This window comes from Artibeus jamaicensis, unplaced genomic scaffold (genome assembly GCF_021234435.1).
Source record: "Artibeus jamaicensis isolate MK-2021 breed Jamaican fruit bat unplaced genomic scaffold, CSHL_Jam_final scaffold_916, whole genome shotgun sequence".
In the NCBI taxonomy this organism is placed as follows: Eukaryota; Metazoa; Chordata; class Mammalia; order Chiroptera; family Phyllostomidae; genus Artibeus; species Artibeus jamaicensis.
In genome coordinates this window covers 47,093,441-47,115,620 of record NW_026522059.1, presented here as the reverse complement: position 1 = coordinate 47,115,620, position 22,180 = coordinate 47,093,441, and the positions used below count along the sequence as shown (strand labels likewise).

The window sequence follows — 22,180 nt, the reverse complement described above, 5'->3', positions numbered from 1 at the left end:
GACCAGCTCCATTTAAGGGGCTGGGCGACCTCACTGGTAATCAGAAGGTGGGGAAGGAGGGGGATTGGGCCTCAGGTCCATCTCCCTCAAAGCAGAAACAGAAATGAAGTCACAAACAATTCTCCCTCTTAATTTCTGGGCCTGCTTCAGTAGACCCCAGAAATGCCCAATCTGACTACATGAGACCATCCTTCAATGAGTAGTTTACCATTTTAGTCTAGTTACCATGTAGCACAATCTTGTGTATCACTGACTGGCAAAGTAATGTTGCTGTAAATTTGATAAGATTCTAATTCTAATTATGTTATTGTTGTTATTAGTTTATCATTTGGCTATTTCAACAATTTCTTGTTCAGGTAGCTTGGTTGTTCCTTTACAATGTAAAAGAATTTTACATTATAATGTAAAATTATACATTTTATGTATAATTCACAAAATTATATGTCCAAAGCCCAAGAAGGACTCAGTCTAGTTTTAGCTCTGTTTGCTGTCAGGCACACTGTGCTTTTTCGGGGCTAGTCAAGCTGACAAGCCCCAACTTTGTCGAAGGCTTTATAAACTAAGGGTATAAGCTTGGACTTCGATGTCAGTCAGACAGAGAGAAGGAGTTCTAATCCAGTGCTTGCCACTTCAGCAAGGTGAATTTGAGTGAGTCACCTACCATTTTGGAGGTCTTCTTAGTATCTACGCAGCATAGAAAATACAGCCTGGTTGTCCTAAGGATTGGCTGGAGGCTTTAACATAACACGACCTGCCCAGTTGCGGGGTGGTAGTTGTGACAGAAAGTCTCAGGAATCAACCTCTTCCCAGAGAAACTATGGAAGAACCAACCCTGGCTCCTTCTGCAAAACAGTGCTCCATCTCTCCAGCAATGCAAACCCTCTCCTCTCTGCAATGCATACATACTTTATGTACTTTTCCAAACACCAGTGGTTTTTATGTCAATCTGTGCTACTACAAAAAGGTAATTTAATTAATAGTGACTTAAAAGTATGAAGGAAAATGCTTCTAGGTGAACCAAATCGAATATTTGGAAACTATCGTAGGTAAATTGTAAAAGCAAATAACTCTTCTGAATTAGATGTTGGTGAGGCAGCTGCAGAAGGCAAGAGGCTGTGGGTGAGAGAACTTTACAGGCCCATGCTCTGCTTCCACCAGGGCATAATGAGAAATCAGAGGTGAGGTTTCACAGGTGTCATTTAGGTAAGGAAGATGACACAGAATGCCTAGCAGGGGACTTGTGGTCAGAGGAAACACCCTGGCACCGGACAAGAAATCGGCAGTGAGTGAATATACTTTAGGTGAAGTTCCAGTAAAATGTATAGGGCACATTGACATCATTTTTATGATTTCCCCACTTTGAATGACTTTTTTGAATCAGCAGTCCCGAATGCGTCAGGTGAGAGGCCTTCTAGTATATTTTATTAGGAAGATGGTGGTAGGCAGACACATTTTGTCTGGCAGACATAACCCATATTCTCCTGGGATGTCTGTTGTTGTCGTTTAAGATTTTGTTTATTTATTTTTAGAGAGAGGGGAAGGAAGAGAAACATCAGTATGTGGTTGCCTCTTGTGCACCCCCAACTGGGGACCTGGCCTGGAACCCAGGCATGTGACCTCACTGGGAATGGAACCCAGTGACCTCCTGGTTCACAGGCTGGCACGCAATCCACTGAGCCACACCAGCCAGGGCTTTGTCTGAGGCTCTTTTACAGTGGATCCCAATCTTGGCTGCTCACTGGAACAACCTGGGGAGCTTTAAAGCTTCGGATGATCAGGTTTCACCTTATCGTCCCCCATCCCCCAACTTGGATTTGATTATCTGGATAGGGCCTGGGCAGGAGAGTCTCACATGCCAACAGGGTTGAGTGCCACTGCTCTGTATTATTTGCTACTTAGGTCTCAGAAGTCAGGTCTATAATTATATTTGTAATAGTCAGATAGAGAATCTTAGTCTCTACTCTTCCCCTTCCAGCAAGGCCAACTAGAGGGCTTGTGCAGATGATCTGTAAGAGTCCCTGAGTTGGGCTGAGGTGTCTGAACCCCTGGAGGGAAGCTCCCAGAAGAACAGAAGGAGCACAAGGGACAGTCCGCACTGTAGCAGTGGGATGGGCTGCAGATCACATGGCAAGGTGGGTAGTGAAAGTGTGCACTGAGAGTGACCAATCTCGTCTTCGAGGACCATGGTCAGACATGTGATGATGAAGGTATGCGATGAGGGAGAATTTCCTTGAGGTCAGGCATTTCATTTTCCTCCCAACCAACAGTTGATGGTATGTTCTCATGCATAGTCAATTCTCATTATGTGCAGTAGTTACAGTTTTTAAAGTTGCCACAAACAATGCATTAGCTAATACTGAACCATTGTTCCTAAGGGGAATATAGGGTTAGGTTGCTGTGAGCCTCTGGTCACTGCACTTTCATCAATTGACTTATAGTTAGCCTTGTTTTATGTGTGACGTTTAAATACACCTTATTTAATATATATTGTTGCCTCACTAACACTGAACTCATGGCCAAGAGCAGTGTAACTCATGTATGAACCAAGCTCCTCTAACACACATATTTCCTCCACATGACACATCACAGCCTTTTGTGGTTGTGGGGACAACACTTCAGCACTACACTTGGTGGCAGCGAAACAGTGAAATCACCAACAAAAAGCATAAAAACGCAAAAAATCATGGCACTAAACTGATCGCATAAAGGCCACGTGTTTCGTGCTTATATTGCAGAGGAGCTAAAACGAAAAGGCAGAGAATCGCTTGTTTGACCTTAGCTGGGAATGTGAGCATGAAGAAACTCAAATTTTTATTGCTGTGCTCACGTCCATGAATGACTGCGAAAGTGCTGTAAGGATTGATTTGGGGGTTACAAACCCATTTCAGTGAGTAAGTGGGTTTGCAAATACAGAATCTGAGAAAATGTGGATGGACTATACAAAAGTTGATGCTATGTCCACTCCTTGCTCCTTCTGTCATCTTCGGTCCCATCATCCCTCATCTCCTGCAAAAGCTGCTTACCCTGAGAAGGAATCTTCGCTGATTTGCAGCCTGCCTCTAATCATTCCATTCTGTGCTCAATTCTCAGAAGAAAGTACTGTTGAGACAACTCAGTCCATCAATCAATGAACCAATCCATCAATACTAATGAAGTGTTTTAAAACACCTAACAGAATTTTTGAGAACAATGCCTTCTAAAAAGGGGTTTACTGTCTACCAGGAGTTGAAAGTTAACATGTGAAACAAAGGCAGACAACGCCAAAACTGGCCAAAGTGTAGATTACAATGAATGTTGCCCACTGTACGTGCTCCCGAGGAATAAAGTGATGAACTAGGACGCTTGTGAGCGAGGGGTTAGAAGTGACGGAGCTGGGTGCAAGCCCAGGTCTGCCTGAGGATACTTCTGTTTCTTACTCCAATAGAGTAAGAAACATTTCCCCCCAAAATAAAACACAGGATATTCCAGATAGATTAATCAACACCAAACATTTTGCATCCCCTTCTTCACCACCACGTGTCTTTGGAGAGGATATCAGGGAGTCATTGGGAGTAGCAGATATTTTAATTTATGGCCAATATATTTCACAGGTCATTGTGAAGAAAAGTTCAGGAAATGGGGCCTCAGGTTGTGAATTACTTCATATATCTATCCATGACAGATTCACTCATACATTTTAACAGGTAACACCTTCTAACAGGTAACCCAATCCCTCTTCTTCAGCAGGAAACTGACTACGACAACTAGTGAACATCATTAGGTATAACCCACCCTGCTTCCCCTCGCCCTCCACTTAAGGCAGGAGTTTGCAAACCTTTCTACCCTCTTACCAGTAACAAATGGCTGATGTATGGATTGTGTTACAAGGTGGCTGACCTGGCTACTGAACTGTGGCTGTAGCCTTCTTAGGTAGGGCCAGCCTCTTAAGGAAATTCTTAATAAAAGGTAATCAATCCATCTTAAGTCCTTAGTCCTGAGTCTGGTACCTGATAGTCCCCATGTAAGTGTTTCCTATTAACACAAAGACTAAGTTTTTCCACATGGTGTTGTTCATTTCCTTATAAATTCTACAGTGCAGTGCAATGCCTGGATCCCAGTGAGCAGACTCTGGCTTACACGCGGACATCCGCGGTGACTGAGACTAATATTACATCTTGGATTTGGAAGTGGCATTTACTGACTTGGAACATGACGTTGAAGAGGCAGTCATTCTTTGGCACACCTGTCATGTGCCAAATGCAGTGTTTACAGGTGGGATACAAAGATGGTAGAAATGAAAGAATGACAGCGACCGTTACTGTGTGTTAGGCACAGTGCGAGCCCTTTACAGAAGGCATTTCCTCCTCTCCATTAACCCCGCACAGTAGGCATCTTTATCTCCAATTTCTTGGGAGGAAATCTTAGTTTTGAGGAATTGAGTAATTGCCAGGCCATTTAACTCCACGGCCTCTTTCCTCACATCAATACCCTGCAGCACGTCCCTCTTCAGGCTCTTACTCTGTTCTAAGAACTCAGTTAGACTCTGCGCTTCAACTGGGCACATCTCGCCCTCTCTCTACCGACCTCTAAATGTCGTGGGAACAGAGTGCGTCCCCTTTGCTTCCAGGGCCATCCCACTTTCTAACACCTTGGGGAGCAGTTGGGAAAAGAAGAAGACTGGAGAGGTTTTGCTGATGACAAGGACTTTAGAGGGTCTCCTTGGAAGATGCTCCTGTCGTCTCTACAGAACGCCGGGCCCGAGGCCGATCCACCCTCCCCAGCCGCACACTAAGACGCCAGGTTTCTCTGCCATCAGAACTCTGCGAGGCAGCCACGCCGGAGATCCGAACCCTGGGCAGGGGCCGGACGGTCACTTCCCCGCCCCCCGGGCGCCGTATGCAAATCCGAGCACCAGGAAGTGGCTGGGACCCGTCGGCCGAGCCCGGCGACAGCCAGTTCCTCCGCCGCCGCGCTGGGCCGCCCGCCGCTCGCTCCGGGCCGTGGCTCCTGCGGGCCGACGCGCTGCAGCCTCCGACCGCGCGGCCAGCGGGGCGGCCGCGCCACCCCGGCCCCGAGCCCGCAGCCCCAGGCCGCGCGCCCTCGGTTCCCGGCCCGCAGCACCTCTCCACGCGGCCCCGCCGGGCCGCCCCGTCGCGTCCCCCGCTCGGAACTCAAGTCACAGTGGAGCGCCGCCGCCGCCGCCGCCGCGGAGCCGCAACTTTCCCCGCGAGCTGGTGAGTCCGGGGCCCGAGCCCAGGGGGTGGGCGGGGGCGCCCGGCGGACCCACCGGGGCCGCAGCGGTGCCTTGGCGGGAGTCCGCCCTGGACGTGAGGTCTGCCCGGGACCGGGCGCCGAGGGCCGGGAGCGAGGGACGCGAGCCGCTCCCCGGCCGCCCTGGCGCGCAGCCCGCCGGTGAGAGCGCCCAGCCGCCCTCGGCCCGCGGGTGACCCGGCTCAGGGCGGGGGTGCGCGGGCGGAGGGAGGGGCGGGCAGCCCCGCAGGTGTCTCCCCCGGAGCCGCGCAGGGGCGTGGCGCAGGGGCGGGGGCTCCTCCGGCCGCAGCCCGGCTCCCGTCGCCGCCGGAGCTCCGGGGGGATCCCTTCTCCACGCGCGGCGGGGATCCGGGCTGCCGCCGGGCGGGGGCTTCTCAGGTCACACGCACTGGGCTCCCCGCTGGGCCCTGGGTCCCCCCGGAGCGGGGCTCGGCCCTGGCCCTCGCCTGGGACCGCGGGCGGCCGCTTTCCCGGGGAGCCCCCGCGGGAACGTGACGTCTGGGGGCTGCGGCGGAGGCTCCTGCGCGCCCTCCGGCTGAGCCGGGCGCCTCGGAGCCCGCAGAGCAACAGTCCGGTGCCTCCGCCTCTGAGAGGAAGCGAGAGTTATTTTAAGAATTCAGGGGTTGTCTTCCCTTCGCCTTGGGGGAAGGGTGTCAGCTTCAGTTCCCACTTTCCTGCGTTATCTTGACCGACTGTGTCGGCTTTTGAGTGCTGAGCATTGGTACAGTGCCTTCCAACAGCCGACGTGCTCCCGCGGTCCTAGGACTCCGTCTGCGAGTGTGTCCACCCCAAAGCCCAGGCAACTTCTTTACTGTCTCAAACCCGAGCTGGATGCGGGCGGGTCCCGCAGGTTCCTGGCTGAGGGTGAACTTGGGCCGATGCCTGCAATTCCCAGTTGGGTTTTCCTCGTCTTTGGGAGAACACACCCATCTCCTGAGCCATTCATTGCACGTAAAGCCCCAAACACGTCCCAGACATTTCATGAATGGCGTTTATTTACTGCAAATAATTATGTCTGTAAAAAATAAGTCTCCCTGGCTGTTTGCAATTTGATGATTTCGAATCTGTCCGTTAAAACCACCCGGCCTTATTAGAAAATCTGCTTAATATACCAGAGGTTTACTGTCGCAAAGCTGGACCCAAAAGTCTGGCCCACCCTACCAGCTAGCCAGTAAGGATGTTTGACATACTTTTCGTTTTTTAAAAATTAATTTATCCTCTTCACAATAATTCAACAGTGGTAATTCAGTTTTAAAGAGAACCAGAAATTGTTGCAAATGAGACACACTAGAGAAGGTAGAGTTTTTTCCTGACTGGAAAATAGTTACTATATTTTGGTGAAATAAAGGTCTTAAATTTTCCATCAAAAGTTGTTTGGCGATTTATACATTTCTATGTAGTGACAATATAAAAAGTGTTTTTACAAAGTACAAGAACTATGAAGGACATGATTTAGTAAATGTAAGGTACTTATGAATATCAATAATTTTAAAGTGCACTCTTTGATATTATATCTTAATTTTAAAATCTTGTTATGGACTACTTCATTCACGGTCAGATACTGCATAGTTTGTTTTTGGTATTTTTGTCTTTTGCCCTTAATTTGTTGGCTGCCCCCAGCAGCTGGCCAGGTGGTGGTGGGGGGGGGCGGTTTCTGTCCGCACTGCCAACCCCCTCAGTCAGTGTGGGATGGTGTAGGCCCTGACAGCACAGGTGCTTACTGCGCACCCAAAGCCCTTCGTGAGTGGGGCAGGCTTGCTGGGAGAGGGTGGGATTCAGGTAGGCCCTGGTTTCCATTTAGGGATAAGGAAGTCTTGAAGAAATGCGATTTGATCACAAGAAGCTTTTGGTGGCTGCGCCTCTTTCGATGAAGTGGGGCAACCCTGTTCCTGAGAGAAGGGTGGAGAGCGTGATGGAAGGGAAAACAGCAGTCAGGGAACCCGAGTTTGTGTCTCTGGAACCATTTACCAGAGCTGTGATGTGGTATAAGTTACTTGAGTCATTAATTCAGCCAGCATTTCCTTTATGACAGTGACCATAGTTATAGAGAGTTAGATTATCGCTTGCCCCCATGTGTGTAGTCTTAACAATGACAAGAAAGCTCCATGACAATAGCTTTATCTGTCTTGTCTGGAACACTAGCGTGGGAACCTATCACGCAATTGGATTACATGGAAGAAGGGATGGAAGAATGGCCCCGAGCAAGGCAGAAGGAATAGGGCTGGGCATTTGAAGCCTACTGGCCCTCTGTCCTGGTTTCTAGAATGGGGATTTGAGGGACTTTTTGGATTATCAGGTTATACCAGTGCTAGTACTCTAAGTGGGAAGCTCCTCCCAGCAGTGGTGATTCTGCTGTATCCACCTGGAGAGGGGGCTGGATTTGCCCTGTAAGACGTAGCCTGCAACCGTTTGCTCAACTCAGAGAGACCCAGTTTAACTTACAGAGGCATGGTGTTGCAAAGGTATGAGGGAAATTTGTGATATCCGTTGCCCCCTGACCCCCATGGCATTCTTTTAGCAGAAAAGTAGTCCAGCAGTTTTGCCAATGAATGACTTTCAAAGCCTTTTAGTCCCATTATATTTGTATGCAGAAATAAATCACCAAAAACATATGAGATGTCAGTTGGTTCAAATGGAGTTATCCATTTGTTATCCATGGAGTTATCATTTCATAATATCAAACTGTATTACCCAAAAATAAAAACATTGATTTTAAATCTGTATAAAGAAGAATACAATGTACACACATCCAGAGCATGGAACATTGTTACAGCTCACTCACATTGCTGAGATCCTCAGACAGGGATGGTATTAGTATTGAAACGTCACCACAATCATTAATAGGAGCATTGATCAAAGCCAAGTCAAACCTCTCTTGGGCACTTCTTGGCAATGATAGTGCCAGCACCTTTTGCTTACCCAGGGCTCTGAAGCCTTCCTGAACTCTGATTTCATCTGAACCTCTGGGAGGCAGAGACAGTTTGGTGGCATGTTCAAGGTCACAGATAAGTGGCATCACTGGGCAGAGTAGGCATATTTTCTGGCTCCAGCCTTAGAACTTCTTTCCATTTTCTGCCTTTGGATCTGTAGTATATATTCAATTACTTAAAAACAAAGAAATTAATTTATCATTTCGTACACATTTTAAAAATAGAATGTCACAAGTAATTTCCTTCTACCACTTGGTAATTATCTGGACTAAGTGACTAACTGCTCAGGACAAATGAGAACCCTCCAACTAGGGTTCTTGAGCTGGGCTGGGGAGAGGAGCTTCTATGCCTTGCTGCAATGCTTTCTGCTTGGGGAATGGTGGGGGTCTCTTATAACTGCCAAGCATTTACTAGCTGCTGTGAGGTCAGCTCCAGTGACTGTCTTGGGGACTATAGCAGGTGGTTATTGGTTAGCACAGAAGTACTTTGCAAAGGAATTCCCTCCAGTTTCTAATCAGTGAGCCTCTTTCTATGGTGTCAGTGAGAGCACCATCCAGGGTGAAACTCGAAGGGAACAGGGCCATAGGATGGACATTAAAATGCGCACCCAATTTGCTGAGCAGCTGCTCTGAGCAAGGTGCTGTCCTAAGCCCACGTTCCCACAACGGATAGACATTGCCTCCATCTTTAAAGCTTGGTAAGGAAGACAAGGGCATGGAAAAAGAAGCTGGTTTTGTTTTTTTCTTTTCTTTTCTTTTTTTGCAGTCAGAAATATCAACTTACAGCCACCTCGCTTCCTGATACTTAAATTGTGAAATGTCGAGTTCACTCTGTCGTCATTTCTAAAATTTATTTTGGGTGAGTTTCCATTTGGGGGAGAAGCTCAAGTGTAGAACATAGTGTGGAAATCTGCCATTGAGGAATTGGAATTTCTGGAACAGGCCAGTTGAAAGACTGAGACCTTGTATTAGGTATGTTTGGGTTAAGTTAGCTGGAAGGGCTCTCTTGTAATTGAAAATGGCAAGTTTACATAATTACTTGGGATGATACGTGAAAAAGGCTCATTCATGTTCTCGGAAGTTCAGAGGCCTGTAGTGGCCTTGTTTCTTCATTCTTGGCTTTTTCTTTTTCTGAACTTCATTTTCCCCACAGGACTGAATGAGCTGTCAACTTTCCTTCTTTGCCATGAAGCTGTTTCTTGAAAGTTATATTTACAATCAGGATGGAGTTTTCATTTGTGTAGAGCTCTGAAGTGTTGATTATTTAAATGTGCTTATAATCCTCAGTTTATTTCCAGTCTCCTTTGTCTAGCTCCGGTCTTCAACTCTTCACCCCTCCCCTTCCCATTTCACAGAACCTTCGAACCATGAATTGACATGAGTGGACCCTTTGAGGGAAGAGATTTTTCCATTAGTCTCAGTGCAACTATGTTCCTTTTGAAAAATGCTGAGATATATAAATGATGTTCCATAAAGCTACACAAATGAGGATGCACGTAAAAATAACCTCATTTGAGAGGGTGTTTCTTAGTGCTGTAGGCTCTGCTTTTGTGGAGGTAGGACCCTGGGAAGGAAGCTTTATTCCTCTAGCTCCAGGGGTCTCTTCCCGTTTTACAGTTCATACTTCAGACAAAGTCAAATGTTGCTGGGCTGCAAGCACTCTCACCTTTCCGTGAGCATCTAAAACCACTCACTACTCTTCTTTTTATAAATACTACTTTTTATCTTTTTCCATCACTATTTATCACCCCTCTACTCCTTCACCGCCCCTTCCTCCCACCCATCACCACACTTCTTTCTTTTTTCTTCTTTTTGGCTCAGTCCCTCCACACCCCCAGCCCCCACCTCCCCATTCTCACTACTCTTTATTGACCGTACTCCTTGTCCATAGGAAGCTCTTTGCCAATTGGCAGCTCCTCCTCAACCCTCCTTCCTCTCTCTGTTGGTGCAGCATGTGGTGGGCACTGCAGTGACGTCTTGGGGTCTGCTTTTGGGCGCTGGTGAGAGGGGGGAGTACATGGTGAGATCGGAGAGATGGGTCTGCTTTCGTTCTGCCTGCAACTAGCAACTGTGCCTTCTTGGCGTTTGGGCCTTTGGATGGCTCCTCTCTTCCTGTAAATGTTAACCCCCACGGAAGTGAGGGGAATGGAGAAGCTTGTTTCCGAACGATGTGGGGAGAGGGAGGGCCACTTCTGCTTTCCACTGGGAAGCTGTCACGCCGAGCAGAACTGCAGCCGAGGCCCGAGGGAGGCCTGAGGGAGGAGGCCGGAGGAAGTGATACTTCCTTCTGCTTGGAGGGCTCCCGTCATTTGCCTGCAGCCCCACCTTCCTTACCACTAACACTTTTCCCTTAGGGGTCTTTCTGTCACCTCCTGCTCTGTTCATTTTCAGTTTGCCCTTGAGAAAGGGGCAGGGAGCCATGGGTAGAGAGAAGAAGAATGAATCTAGTTATCAGATTTGCCTTCTCTGGCAAAGCCCATGGTGGCCACGCTTGAGTTCTCACCAACAGAAGGGTGTACATTTTGAAATTCTCCATCATGGAAACCGTTATGAAACTCTTTAGTAGATGTTTTGAAATCCTTGAATGTTTAGGCAACCTAATAATTTTCTTAATCCTAACTACAGTGGTTTGGTGCTGTTTTTAACATCACTTAATCTATAGCCTCTGGTTGAATTTTTGGGATTGAACAGTGGCTTTCAGACTTCTTTGACCACAAGCCAAATCACAAAACATATTTGACCTTGTGCACAAATGCACATTTTTCTGTTTGCTAAAAAGAAAAGTGGAAGAGCCCCTCCTCCTAGGTGGTCAGGGAGTGTGCCCAGATCAGTCCTTCTGAGACCAGCTTGGTGAGATCTGTCTGAATTTAAACACACAGAGGCAGTCCCAGCAATTCCACAGCTCCAGTCCAAGAGGAAGATTTATTAAACACATGCAAATTAAAATACACCTACACAATGGAATAACTCATAGATATCTTTGAAATCATATTTTAAAATGCTTATTAATGTGAAAGATATTTTTAAAGCTGCACACAAATGGATAAGTCATATATGATACCATTTCTGAAAGGAAATATTCATATGTGGGGCACATAATGTGTAAGCTATGCATGTCAGTAATTTTTATCCTAAAGTTTTAATAGTAATCATTTCTGAGGGGTGAACGAATGCTCATTTTTTATGTACATTTTTTTTAAAAGAGCCTTACTTATATGACTTTAGAACAGCACTATAATGAGCAGTGACAGGGAGCCACTGTGAATGCAAAGAACACGTAAGAGCCATCAGGAAACGCTAGGGCAAAAGTGGCCATGGGGACGTTTGTGTGGGTACAGTTGTACGCAGACCTGCCCCTGGAGGATGTGAGGTGCCAGGAGTGTTGCACATAGAGATATTTTCTTAAAGAAGCAGCCGTGTCTGGTCTTTAGTTATATTTAGTACTGAGTAGGGCAGACCTTTCATTCTTGAGTAACCCCTGTGAGTCAGGCACAATGTCAGACGTTCAGGCACAATGTCAGACGTTCAGGCACAAATGTGCGGATGGTGATGGGACTCCTGAAGGTGACACAGGGTATGTGAACCCAGGAAGGATCGTGCTGGGAAGGAGCAGATCGAGTTGGCACAGGGGTCATTCAGGGGCCCGAGAACTCCGTCTGGTGAGGTGGTCAGGAGATGCGGAGGGTCCTTGTCTGGCACTAAATGTTGGATGCTGTTGTGTAAACAAAGGAAAATCTCCGGAGCCTTTTAGTGGGAAGCCAGATTTTTTTTTTTTTTGATCATAGCTTCTTGCTTAGACTTTTTCATCATCCAGTATTTATGATGTTGCCAAAGAATGAAGAGACAGTGAGCATCGCTTTCTGCTTTTGAATAGGTGGATGATTAACTGCGGGACCTATGGGGAATTTCACAAAGATTAATTTGGGGCTAGAAAGTAACATTTATTGCTGTTTTACTTGACATCAGAAAGCTTAAGCTTTGCAGTGACTTGTGAGTGGGTGCTTGATAACTGCCCTAAATGGTGATGATTCTACCCCAACATTATCCACATCTCCTTGATGATGGAAACACTGTTGAAGAAATAAGCAATTTGGAGTTGAGGGCTATACATTTCTGTAAGGTTAGTATTTTCTACTTGATTTAAAAGGAGAATATGTTGTGAAGCAGCCGTTTGGTATTGGAATTGTGCTTTTTCTGTATAAATTAGTTTATTAAAAGCATCATCATGCCCTGGCCAGGTGGCTCCGTTGGTTGGAGCGTCGTCCCATACACCCAAAGTTTAAGGGTTCAATCCCTGGTCAGGGCACTTACCTAGGTGGTAGATTCATTTCCTGGTTGCAGCCAGTCGACATATGTCTCTCACATGATGTTTTCTCTTTCTCTCCCCTCCTTCTTCTCTCTCCAAAATCAATAAAAGCTTATCATCGGGTGAGGATTTTTTAAAAAAGCATCACCATAATTAGGCAATATTTGGTCAAAATTATAAAACTAATCAATGAAGAAGGAAATTAACTTGCATAATCAAATTTAGCACATTTAATATCTACCACATTTGATGTCTATTATTAATATTTAATACTATTAATAAATCCATTATTAATTTTATTAGTAAAATAATAAGCTAATAATTGGTGATGATTGTTCATTTTAAACTTGAGAGGAGATAGTAAACATGGTGAAAAGAAAATGAGCTTCCAATTCACACAGGTCTCAGTTCCTAGCCAGTGCTTGTGACTTTAGGGAAGTTACTTATCCTCACTATTTATTTATAAAACAAGGATAATAATACTCACTCTTTAGGTTTGTATCCAGGCCTAATATATAAGCTCCTAATGCTGTTTTTGGAACAATAGGCACATAATGAAAGGGAGCTGTTTTTACTGCTGGACTGTGGGCTCCCCTGTCAGAGGGGAGGAACTCTGTTTGTTCCTTCCATCAAGAAACATGGAGCCAACCCTTGAATGACACAGTTTGAACTGCGTGGGTCCACTTGTCCCCTGATTAACAGTGTTTTTGGTCCATGGTTAGGAAACCAAGGATAAGGAGGGCCAACTGTGTGCGTTGTTCTGTGCGATTTTATATAAGCGACTTGGGCATCTGCCAGGGACCCTGGAACCAATCCCCTGCAGATACTGAAGGATGACTGTGGTTAAGTTTTGGGGGATTCAAAAGTTATCTGTGGATTTCTGACTGTGCGAAGGTTGGCACTCCTACTCCTCACACTGTTCAAGGATCAATGGGACTAAGTCTGGTAAAATGTTTATATACCATCGAAGTCTGGGAGAAGTTCCAAGTCTAGTAGAGCAGTCGATCGTAAACCGTCCTACCTAGCAGACTGTTTACTAGAAGCTCAGGAGTTTGCTCAGCTGGGCTTCTGATCTGTCTACGAGGTACCAGGACTTTCCAGAGGCTACAAGGCTCAGAAGGGTAGTCTCTGCATCCAAAGATGCCGAAAGTGGGGGCATTGGGACTTAAACCTGGTTTTCACAGAGGGCGATCAGTGCTGACCTGGAGCACAAAGTGCTCTGTCCGTAGAAGGAAGGTCTGCTTGTCCTAGTGAGGACAAGATGCTGGAGTCGGGTCTGGTAGTGGGGGAAGGAATTCTCCAGTTGGAAGACATAGGAAAAATGCAGAAGTGTGAAAGAGTCTGGAGATTCCAGAAAGGCGAGGGTTCCCCTGGCCTGGGTTAAAGGGAGGGACTGCATCTTTAAATAATGAGAGGCTTCCTAATGTGAAAAGTGACAGACGAGTATAGTAATGGTCGCAATCCCAGGCTTCAAATAAATTTTCAGTATTGACCTATGGTGATCAATGGGATCAAATACACACCATAAGAGCTGGTTATGTCTCTCAGGACCACATTGACTTTGTGAATTGTTTCAAATTTAATGGATGCCAAATACATACATACATATATATATATATATATATATATATATATATATGTATATATATATATATGTTTTACCAATTAAATTTCATGACTGCTTTTTGGTTTTCAGTTATTTTTAACGTTTTAAATAAAATAGCTAGTCAATGAGGATTTAATTGTAATTTTCCTTAAATTTCTTTCCAAGTAGATACTTTTTCAAGAATCTAATAGAAAAAGAATTTCTGACTGCTTTGGTGAATGACTCTCAAATGTTACATGGTTGCTGTAGTTGTAAGTCTTCTACTGAGGTCGTACTATACAGTCCAGCTGAACATATGACCTGCCCCTCTGGTGTCTAGTGTCCACTGCTGGGCTGTTGACATCACCTCTCTACCAACATCAACATCATAGAATCTTACAGAGGGAGAAATATTGGTGGTGTGTTTTACACATGGCCCTTAGCAGGAGGCCACTTTCCCTTGAACACTGGGTCTCAGATGTTAGTGTCTGGCCCAGGCAATTCTAATGCAGGGGATGAAGTCGCATTTTGAGAAGCGCTGTGACAGGGACATTCCTGTTGCCCCAAGTGGCTCATTTCATTTTTGGATAGCATGAGTATTAGAAAGCATTTTCTCTCATGCTTCAATATTTTACTTCCACAGTTTCTGCCTGTTGGTTTTAGCTCTGCCCTCTGGCACAGTTTTACACATTGGCAGCCAGCCATCATTGGATGATTAACCACTCACTGTGGCTGTTCTGGGAGGCATAGGGCTGCCTCCCCGCCCAACACTATTACTCCACCTCTTTTCCTAACAGATTATTTCAGGAGCCATTGTCTCCCCTGAAGTTTCGGCAGGGGTCTTCCCCATCCCCATCTATCGGTGGCCCTGACTGGTCAAACGCTCCCGTTCTTACCAGTGACTGTTTCATGAATGGGTGGCTATACTTTGGTTTGGACAGTATTCAGTGAAGCAAAGACATGTTTCACAGATGATCCCAAGATATGGCAGGAGAGGAGTGGGGGAAGAAGGAGAGAAGGAAAATTAGGGGTAAATGAAAGAGACAAACAAACAAAAACAGCCCTGGCTAGTGTGGCTCAGTGAATTGAACACTGGCCTACAAACCAAAGGGTTGCTGCTTTGATTCCTTATCAGGCACATGTCTGGTTTTCAGGCCAGGTCCCTGGTGAGGGGGCGTGCATGAGAGGCAACCGCACGTGGATGTTTCTCTTCCTCTCTTTCTCCCACCCTTCCCCTCTCTCTAAAAATAAATAAAATCTTTTGAAAAAGAAAAATTAAAAAAAAACTTCGTGTAAGAGTGAAGAAGCGAGAGGGAAAATACTGTAAGTTGTGTTAATTACTCATATGTAATGTACATGGTGTGTGGTTGTCTACTCTGTGCTTCTTCCGGTCACACAGGCTGCTGTGTGGCATTAATGCTGACAATGGAGCTTCTTTGGCCATAATTTACTTTGAAAACAAATATTTATTGAGTGTTGTGTGTTAGGCATTGTAGTGAGTACTTGGGGAGAAACATGAACATTAAGTGTGAGTTTCCTTCCCTAGAAGAGTTCATTGTACTCTGATTTCTCTGGGCTGCTCTCGGAAGGCTGGCGAATTTGCTGTAGTTGTGGGTGGGACAATGGTCTTCTTGCTCCGGAGATCCCTGGACATCTGAATCAATGCACAGAAACCGTTTCCGGTAAGAAGGAACGCAGTGTGTAAGGTGGTTAGGTCACAGGAAATGAATTTAATTGTATTCTTGTTCAAATTCCAGGGCTGTCCCATCCTAGCAATGGAACAAGGTGTCTTGGGTCCTATATGTAAACCTCAAAGTTTGGTTGTGAGGGCTCCAGGGTGCAGTGGGTTCAGAGCTACTGACATGTCTTGTCATGCACTTAGCTAGTGGTAGTCATTGTTATTGTTATTATTGAAAGAAAGTTGCTTAGCATAGTTACTATTTAAAAAGGCAGAAAATAACAACTGTTGGTGAGGATGTAGAGAAACTGGAACCCTGGTGCAGTGCTACTGGGAATGCAGACGGGGGCAGCTGCTATGGAAAATGGTACGGCTGTTCCTCAAAAAAACAAAACAAGGAATTATCATGTGATCCAGCAATTCCATTCCTGGGTGTACACCCCTAAGAATTGAAAGCAGAGTCTCAGAGGGGTATTTGTACACTGATGTTCATGGCAGTGTTATTTACCTTAGCAAACGGGAGTAAGCAACTCAGGTGTCTATCCATGGGTGAATGATAAGTAAAATGTGGTGTTTCCATATAATGAAAGACTATTCAGCCTCAAAAAGGAAGGAAATTCTGATCCATGCTAAAACATGGATGAACCTTCAGAACAATGTGTTAAGGGAAAGAAGCCAGTCACAAAATGACGAATACTGTGTGATTCACTTACATGATGTACTCAGAGTAGTCACATTCATAGGGACAGAAAGTAGAACGGTAGTTGTCAAGGACTGGGGGGAGGGGAAAGGGAAATTATTATTTAATGGGTGTAAAGTTTTAGTTTTGCAAGATGAAAAGAGTTCTGGAGGTGGACGGTAGTGATGGTCGTACAAGAATGTGAATGTGCTCATTGACACTGAATCACACACTTAAAATACTTTAGGTGTAAATTTTATGTGCTTTTTTCACAGTTTTTAAATGATTTTTAAAAAGTTGCTTGATAAGCAGAAATATGTACACATAGATGAGGGTCATCTAGAAGATGTTTCACCTCATCTTCACCTCATTCTCACTGGGGATTTGTCCACCCAGCTGACTGGCATTGACTTTTTTGTGGGGAAGGGGGCAGAGTATTCAATTCTGAACCATTTACTACAGGGCCATGTGCGTGGATGGCTGACAAGATACTGGAATGACTGTGGAGTGTGTGTGTATGAGAGAGAGAGTGTGATAATTGAGAATTTTAAAGGTAGAATTGCAGATTATAGAATAAGGAGGAGCTTTCTAACTTAGAAAGCTGTCTGAGTGAGACCTTTAGAAGTTTGTCGGCACTAAGTGAATCTCTAACAGGACATTTTGGGAACAGCTGAACTAAATGGCTCTAAAAGATGCTTTCTGACTTGAAAATTCTGTTATTTCTAGCCATGCACTCACCAATTCTAAATTATAAAACTGGAAAGAATATTTTGATGGTGTCAAAGGAGAGTTTTTAAAAAGTACCACTCCCAGTACTGGAGTGGTTTTTTTCTTTCTTTTAAGTAGAACATACACATGGCAATGCACAGAAAACAGACAAGTCTAGCTCAAAGCAAACCATCATGTAACCACCCTCCGACCAAAGAGCAGAGCGATGGCTCTGTCCAGTGTGGCTCAGTTGGTCGGAGTGTCATCTGTAAACCTGAAAGTTCGAGGGTTTGATTCCTAGTCAGGGCATATGCCTAGGTTGCAGGCTCAGTCGCTGGTTGGGGTGTGTATGAGGCAACTGATTGATGTTTTCCTCTCTCTTTTCCTCCCTGCCTCCCTTCCCCTCTCTCTAAAACCAATACGCATGTCCTAGGATGATGACTAAAAAAAAAAAAAGCGGAGTGGTATTCGCCCCCACTGTCTGCCTCCCTGGACAGTGTCCCCCCAAACAATACTCTCTCCACAAAGGTTTCCGCTATCCTGCTTCCAGTTTTAGTTTGGTTTCCAGTGTTGGCTTTTTAAGAATAAAGTGAAAGAGATTGAAAAGCGGCACAGAGCCATTGGCTTGGCAGATCCACAGGATTTCAAGCTGTGGGTTTGGCTGGCACAGGCGTCTGCCTGTGTGCTGAGTTACTGCAGTGCAGTCAGAGAGCAGGTCCTTGTCCTGTTTTATACCCCGGTATTTGGTTGCTCAAATTCTCACAGGTGAGTTTGATTAGAGCCTTATGCAAATATTTTTTTATTCAATGATTAGTTAATAAAATTAGATGGCACTAGCCATATATAGCTTGTTTTTTACCCATCTCTGCATAGCTAAGTATATTTATAAATGCGGGTGTGAAGAGCGGTTTTCAGTGACCCACATGTAATCAAACATCCTGCTCTAGAACACAGAACCGGTCTGTGGACAGATATGGGAAAGTACTGGCTGGTTTTGTGCATTCAGTTATGATACTCCTCAGTAAAGCAGGACTCATTTCTGGATGTGAAGGAACACAGCACCCTTACTACTGTTTGCTCTGCCATGTAGTTTTGACATGTATTTTTGTTGGGGGTCAGAGGGAGCCATGATTTGACCTGGGGAGTTTATTAATCAGTGAAGTAATGCTTCATTTATTCATCATTCAGAAAACATTTCTTGGATCCTCACTGGTCATGAATATGCATGAATAGGACTTGCAATCCCATTTGTTAGCTCTCAATAGCAGAATTGTTCCATATATACTCGGGAAGTTAAAATGTTTGAAAAACTGAATTGAGGAGTAGAAATTTCATTTTCATATGAAATATAAAGAACGCACACAGGCAGCAGACTACCAGGTGCTGTCTTCCTGTGAAAAGGTCACAGTTGCAACTCAGATCAAGGTCAGGAATAACCAGGAGTTAACATGGAGCCTGCAGTTCGACTGCCCGCAGCTTGCAGAGTTGAGTTTTCCTCTGGCCAGTTTCCGATGCATTTCTACATTTTCACTGCTTACCTGTTGGCAGCCACTGGAGGCTACAGAAGATTTGAACAAGGAGTGAATCCTGGGAATAAAGAGAAGAGAAGATTAGACCAAGGACACTGACCACAGCAGAGTAATTTTCAAAGATGTGCATTTCTCAGTTGAGAATAAGAAAAGACGGGAAACAGTGTAGCTGGATTCGGCATTTATCCTGCTGAAGAACGCAGGGTGTGCATTAGTAACGATAGAGTAGCTTGTGACGAACGTGTGGGTCCTGGCTGAACTTTGGGGTGTCTGTGGAGCCGTGGAACGCCAGAGTTACTAATAAAGAGTCAGGAATGTGGCTCTGAGCTGTGCTCTGTCACGTACTAGCCATGGCAGGGGCGGGGGGGGGGGGGCGGTAGATGAAGTTCCTTAAGCGCCAGGCCTTGTTTTCCTAACCCATAGGTTGTAATAATAACGTGCTTGTCTCACATCTCAGGGTTGTTGCAAGGATTAAATGAGGTAAAATTCCTGAGTGCTCTCGGAGAAACTCATGACACACTATGGACTGTTGTTTTGAATGCAGCTGTAGCACCCCTAGTCTTTTCTTGGTATTGGAGGGTCCCTGCCCACTCCTGCAACGGTGGTGTCCCCCGGACTGTTTTGAGTGGATTCACTCATATCTCACCCCGAATCCTAGGTAACACTGAACCTTGGTGTACACATCAGATGCAAATTTACTGTTTTTAGAATGTCGCAAAAGGCAAGGGGAAAACATTTTCTTTTATCAGTAGGCAGTCGTTAAGCATGGGATGTAAAGCAGTTTTTTTAAATAAAAACTAGTTTTGTAGATAAAAAAAAAAACAGTGAATGAGAACCTTGCCTAAATTGGTAGAGGTGTGCCTCCAGGCTCCCTCACCTTCATATAAGTGTCCCCATCCCCGCAGTGAAATCATGGCTATTTGCTGAGTGGGCTGGAGAACCAGGCACTGACTAGAGAGCTGACTGGAGATCCATGCGTATCCTCCAACTGACCTTACAACAATCTTGGCCCATTTTCCCTAACGAGGACGTGAGGAGCTAACGTTAGTACAGTAGAGTTTTGATTCATGTGACGCTTATTATGTCATGTCAATGAAAATTCAGATTGTAGATTCAGGAAAGTACAGTTTTCTCCGTTCTATCTTAAAAGGTATTCTTCCCTCCCCAATAATCGATTACATGTTGCTTGAAGTCTTACTCAATTAAAAGCACCTTCGGATCAGGAACTAGCTTTTCAGATGCCGAGCAGACCTCTGGCTGCACCTGAGGTGTTTACTGGGGGCTTGGGTGCACGATGACAGCCCACCCGGTAGTCCCCTCTGTTTCGCTCTTGTGTTTGCCTTCTCCACCTTGGTTTCTCCCCTAGTTTAATGGAAAACCTGATACTTTATAGTTACCCTCAAAATACTTCAAAATGGATGTAGTACTCTAAAACACCGGAATAACTTTTTAAGATTAGTAAACAATTTTTCCATAGGAAAAGAGTAACCAAAATTTAAATGACGGTAACAACTGGGCTTTTTTTTTGTTTTTTATCAACTTAAAATTTTACTATGCAATCCTATAATTTTAAATACATATGTATATTTATTTAACCACCATCACGATAAGGATGCAGAAGAATTCTATCACAGCTCCCCTCCCCAAAAAAAACCCAACCCCCTGCCCTCTGGTACCCACAGAGCTGGTCTCTGTCCCTCTAGTTTTTTTTGCCTTTTCTGGAATGTAATATAAATAAAATCATACTTTATGTGATCTTTTTAAAAACATGGCTTTATTGAGATATAATTCACTCATTTAAAGTACAAAATCTACTGGTTTTTAGTACATTCGCAGAACTGTGTGACCTTCACTGCAGTCAATTTGAGAACATTCTCACCCCCCCAAAGAAACCCTGCACCAGGAGCAGCCACCCCCCATCTCCCCGGCCCCCGCAGCCCGTTGCCCTGAGCAGCCACTAGGCTACTTCCTGTCTGTGGATTCCAAGTGACTGTTTTTAATGATATTTTGTGCGTGGCTTTTGATGTGCCCCAGCACATCAAAAATTGTTTCCAGTTTTGTTGGTTGAATTGTGCAGATAAGGGATAGTTTATAATGCAGTTTCTATGAAGCTTAATGTTGTTGGGGGATGCTGCTGTTTATCAAGAAGAATACTCCAAGTGATTTTTTTTTGTTTTAGATCTTGTACTTAAAAAAAATAAAATAAGGTCCTCTTCCTGAGGACCTCCTGAAGGGCAGAGCCAGTCACACTGGAATGAAAGTTATTTGAGAGGGAATCCTAGAAAGCTGAGTTTGACTCTGAGGGTAAACCATGGGCATTTTGTCCTGTGGCATTCTGCTGCCTGGGGTGACGGCAGTGCCCTCGACTCCCGGGTCTGCTTTGGGGAGTGTTCTGTGGGAGCCCCAGCTCCCCCACCTAGAGAATGGACAGGATCATAGCTTCGCATGGGCTCTCCCAAGCACCAAGTGAAACATGATCATTAGAGCCAGTGCTGCTTAGTAAATCTCTTCTTTGTGAGAGGCAATGTCACGGAGGGACAATAGACAGAGGACCCGGTTACGTGACCTGGCTCCACATTTGGAGGTATGAATTCCCACTCTTGGAGATATAATCTTGGGCAAGTCATCACTTCTTGTAGTCTCCCTGTGGCATCTGTTACATGACAGTGAATAACAGGAGTCTTTTTGAAGTTTAGCTGTGACTGTTTACATAGACATACTTAAAACATAATAGAAGCTTAACAAGTATTTAATATTTGTTTTTTCTTTTTTGCTAGAGGAATAATCTTTTGGCTATCATAGTCTTTGGGGAGTTTATTCTGTGCAACTACATGGAAATTACTGAAAAGATTTAGCAAAGGCTATGGTAGTCTGACCTTAGATGCATACTTGGACTTGATCTGGCCCCACGTTTTGAAATTCTTGTTAAAGTTTAGAAGCAGAGCATGTTGCTAAAAGGGAGAGAATGGATGAACCACACAGACAAAGGAGAAAGTAACCGATACCAGGATGACCGAAGTTTTCTGTGCCTTGCCTTGTCTCTGTAGGGAGCTAAATAAACTTCCTGGCTCTTAGGGCTTCAAATCCAGACAGTCTTACAGAAGACCAGTTACTGATGAGCCACGGGGTCCAATCTGAAATCTTTTTTTTTTTTAGACTGATGTATGAAGACCAAGAAGAAAAAGGAGCAGGGAATAATTAGTTTTGGCACAGAAGCGAAAGCTGATTTCTTTCTTAATTGGAAGAATTTATAATGATGCCACCACAGTTACTCGTTTCACTCTTATATCAGCCAATATAGCCTTTCACAGAGAATACAATAAAAATAGCAATCATTTATTGAGTGTGTGTCCTCCGTTAAGTGACCACTCCTGTACAAGGTGTGTTATTGATATTTTTGTTATTGATAAAGGAAACCGGAGCTCAGATAGTAAATGATTTGCTCCTTTAGCTACTAAGTAAATGGAATCTGAGCCGGCTTGACTCCCAAGCTGATATGTTTTATTTAACTTCAAA

The 22,180-nt window shown here is 44.8% G+C and overlaps 1 protein-coding gene across 2 annotated transcripts in view; it reads left to right on the top strand.

The window, feature by feature from the left end:
- The first annotated feature begins 5,128 nt into the window (after nt 1–5,128).
- LYN (LYN proto-oncogene, Src family tyrosine kinase) overlaps nt 5,129–22,180 on the top strand; it is a 128,314-nt gene continuing 111,262 nt past the window's right edge. For both annotated transcript variants that reach the window (XM_037148288.2, XM_037148271.2), the window contains exon 1: nt 5,129–5,213. The gene's annotated coding sequence lies outside the window, so the exon portion shown is untranslated. The remainder of the gene's footprint in view (nt 5,214–22,180) is intronic.